The following is a 3,734-nucleotide window of genomic DNA, read 5'->3' as shown; positions in this document are numbered from 1 at the left end:
GACTGGCCGAGTGGGGAGGAGCAGGCCGAGCGGTGCTCCCAGATCTAGGGATTGCAAGGAGCGGGTAGTGCAAGAGGGCGGAAGGAGAGGAAACGGGACGGCGACGGGTTACGCGGATATGTAGTACGTAACTACAGCAGTAGCAATTTGTTTAGGTCGCGAGTCGTGACGTGAAATTACTCTGAGAAAAAACAAAATCTGAAAAGATTGGCCCATGCAGGTTTCGAACCTGCGACCTTGGCCTTATTAGGACCACGCTCTAACCAACTGAGCTAATAGGCCAATTTATTTATATCATCAATGGATTCTTTATTAAATATAACATAAAACTATAGACTATCAAAACGTATCCCCCTTTGTCAATTTAGGGCAGTTTCAGCTTAAAAAAATTAGTGCAGTTTCAATGTAATATAGCTTAACCTATATCTTTATTTTTAACACACTAAAATCACATAACACATACACCTCTAAGAACATAGAAGCACACCCTAACCATGTGAGTACCGAGTACCCTATTGGCCGCGGGGCGGTCCGACAGCCGTTTACCCACAAACTGGAGGCGAATTGTGTGTGTGTGTTTTGAAGCTTTGCTGGATTTCAGACAGCCGTCACAGAGGATTCCGACAGCAGCCAGAACATTAGATCCTTCAATGTGTGTTGTTGCATGCAGGTTGCACGATCGATCATGTGAACCATGGTCGACCAAGCATGCTGTCAGAGATATATTTGGGATACTTGTATTTGTTAGTTTAGGATTTGTAATCCGTCTCCTACCTTTCAGGAGAGGCGTCTTGCCCTTCAAGTCTTGTACTCAATATATACTCGCCCTCGAGGCTCAATAATACATCCATCATATTCCATCAAATCTCTCTCCCTTCTAACATGGTATCTATCGCAAGTCGATCCTAAACCCTAGCCGCCGCCGCTTCCGCACCTGCACGCCGCCTCCGGGGCGGTCGGCCTCCATGACCGTCGCCGGGGGCCGCGCTGCCGGTACCTAGGGTTCGTCCGCCGGTCATGTTGACCGGTTGCCCTAGAGAGTCTTTTCCCGGAGCCTTGCTTCGGGGGTTTCTCTCTCCCGCCGGTCATCTTGATCGCGCGGTTTCTTTTTGTTTTTCGATCTATTCTTGATCGGTTTGCGTCGCCCACCGCCGCCGTCGACCCCGAGCGCCTCTACTCCGACTTCGGCATCGACTACACCGGCGTCTTCATCGACCCGGTGGCCTCGCGCGTCTGCCCGCCGGTCGCCCCGACCCGGCGGCCTCGCGTCATGCGGCGGCCCTCACCGCCGCCGTTCACGCGCCGGCCCGCCCGTCGATCTACGTCGGCTGTCACCGCCCTGCTCCGATCGGGACTCCTGCATCACCCCGACCCGGCGGCCTCGCGTCATGTGGCGGCCAATCATAGCCGCCCTGTCGCCCGCAGTCGCCGGCTTCATCTCGGACTCCGCCGCCACCCTGTCTCCATCGAGCGGCGTCCCCGCCCTCGCGCGCGATCGGCTTGATCACCCTCTCGCCGCAGCGATCCGCCTCATCTACGCCGCGCGACCGACCTGGCCCGTTGGTTACGCGCACCTCCGCAGGTCCCGTGAAGATCGTCCCCGAGTTCAGCGCGCCCCTCCACCGATCGAGCAACGGGCTGCCACTGCGTTGCCCCGTCGGGCCGCAGCGGCGCCGCCACATGGTTCTCCTCGCGGTTGCATCGACTTGTGCGTCGCCGCTGCATCGCCCCTACGGACCGTAGTGCCGCGATACGCGGTCCCAGCCGCCGCCCCGAGGCCGTCCCCGCCGTCGCCCCGAGGTCTTCCCGCCGTCGCCCCGACCTGCCCGCCGCCACTACGTCGTCCCTTCGGGCCGTAGCGTCGCGGCATGCGGTCCACTTCGCCGTCACCGCGCGTCGACCTCCTGTGATATGCGCCGCGCCGTCTCCCTTGGCGCGGGAACACCACCGTCCGTGCCGGTCTTCGTCACGCTGTCAGGGATTCGCCTACTTCGAGCACCGCCGCCGCACTCCTAACCTAGCCGCCGCTGCCGCCGTCGCCGCTCTTCTTTGGCTGCCGCCGCCGCTACCCCTGTAGCCGCCGCCGACGCCCGTCCACCCCCTTCGTATTCGTTCAAGCACCAGCCCGTCGCCAGCGTCGCCGGCATCTACCCCGACCACTTCGTTACTCCGACCACCGTTGGTGACATCGGCCCCGCGCCGATGGACGCCGCAATCGTCGTCGAGTTCTTCTCTGCTGGCCCCTCCAACTTCTCCGACATGGCGTACAGCTCGTGCAGGTCCCTCGTCTACGCATGCCCGGTGCTGGCAACTCCGATGCATGCCTTCATCCACGACGTGTCCCCGGGCCTGGCAAGCCTGGTGCGGCGCTTCGTCAACTTCGTCTTCGACCGTCTACACATGCCCGGTGCTGGCAACACCGACGTGTGCCTTCGTCTACGATGTGTCCCCGGGGTTGGCAAACCCGGCGCGACGCGTCGTCAACACCATTCTCCTTCCTAGCGCATCACTTCTTCGACACCACTGCGCCCATGACTAACTCGGCGCCTCCTTGCGCCTGCGGCTCCACGGCGACTCCCTCGACACCGGCTACCCCGACTCGACATCGACCACGGCGTTCTTCGCACGGCTACCTCGACCACGGCTACACTACCCTACGCTCTCGGCTACATCGACATCGGCACAAAGGGCTATCATCCGCGTGAGCAACTCGTCGGCTTCCTCTACAGTCAACGCGTCCGCGACGCGACACCGTCCACGATGCTCCCGCTAGGACTGCGGGGGGATGTCAGTCCGTCGGCTGCTATTCTCTCCAGTCTGACCGTCCGCGACGCTCCTGTTGTTCGCAACGCTACCGCTACGACTGCGGGGAGATGTTAGAGATATATTTGGGATACTTGTATTTGGTAGTCTAGGATTTGTAATCCGTCTCCTACCTTATCTCTAGGAGAGGCGTCTTGCCCTCCAAGTTTTGTACTCAATATATACTCGCCCTCGAGGCTCAATAATACATCCATCATATTTCATCAAATCCCTCTCTCCCTTCTAACACATGCATACAAACAACCAACCGGGCTGGCGGTCCACGTACGTACGTGTGCACGCAGCACCGTACATATGGTTGGTCCCTCTGATTTTCTTACTACATGGATGTTTTTTTTTCTCCATTTTCCCTTCAAGTTCAAGGTGCTTGCGTACCAGCGGGGCTAGAAGACGACGTTGCATGCAGCAGCAACAGCACACCGAGCGACATCACCATGCAGTACGACAACGCACGCATGGCAAATCATTGGAGCAACCATGTAGTAGGACAACACGGCGCCATGTGGCATCTTTCTCTTTGGATAACAACGTGAAGCTAGCCACGTAGCTGTCCGAGGGGAAGGAAGGGGGGAAACGGAAGGCGACCGGACGGGTAACATATGTCGACACACACTCATGCATGTACCGATGCCGATGTAGTTCATGCTTGGAGAGATAGCCGCCTGTCGGGGCGCAACAGTGCTGAATGACAGCAAGAGCAGGTCCACGGAGCTGGGATGAGAGCTGACGAGGAGCAGGACGAGCGGCGCACCCAGATCAAAGCAATTGGAAGGCAAGCGGTAGAGGAAGAGGGCGGAAGGAGAGGAAATGGGACGGCCATAGGTTACGCGGACATGTACGTAGCTACTGCAATTTTTAAGATCGGCACGAGAAACTACTCAAAGGGAAAAAATTGAAAAGAAAAAGAACGT

The 3,734-nt window shown here is 58.0% G+C and overlaps 1 non-coding gene across 1 annotated transcript; it reads right to left on the bottom strand.

Moving 5' to 3' along the window:
• Window positions 1-208: 208 nt before the first annotated feature.
• TRNAI-AAU (transfer RNA isoleucine (anticodon AAU)) lies at window positions 209-282 on the bottom strand. The gene has a single exon. It is a non-coding gene; the product is annotated as a tRNA-Ile (tRNA).
• Between the last annotated feature and the right edge of the window lie 3,452 nt (window positions 283-3,734).

This window comes from Triticum aestivum, chromosome 4D, assembly GCF_018294505.1.
Source record: "Triticum aestivum cultivar Chinese Spring chromosome 4D, IWGSC CS RefSeq v2.1, whole genome shotgun sequence".
Taxonomy (NCBI): Eukaryota; Viridiplantae; Streptophyta; class Magnoliopsida; order Poales; family Poaceae; genus Triticum; species Triticum aestivum.
Note: the sequence above shows the minus strand (reverse complement) of the source record. Positions and strands in the feature narration are given on the sequence as shown.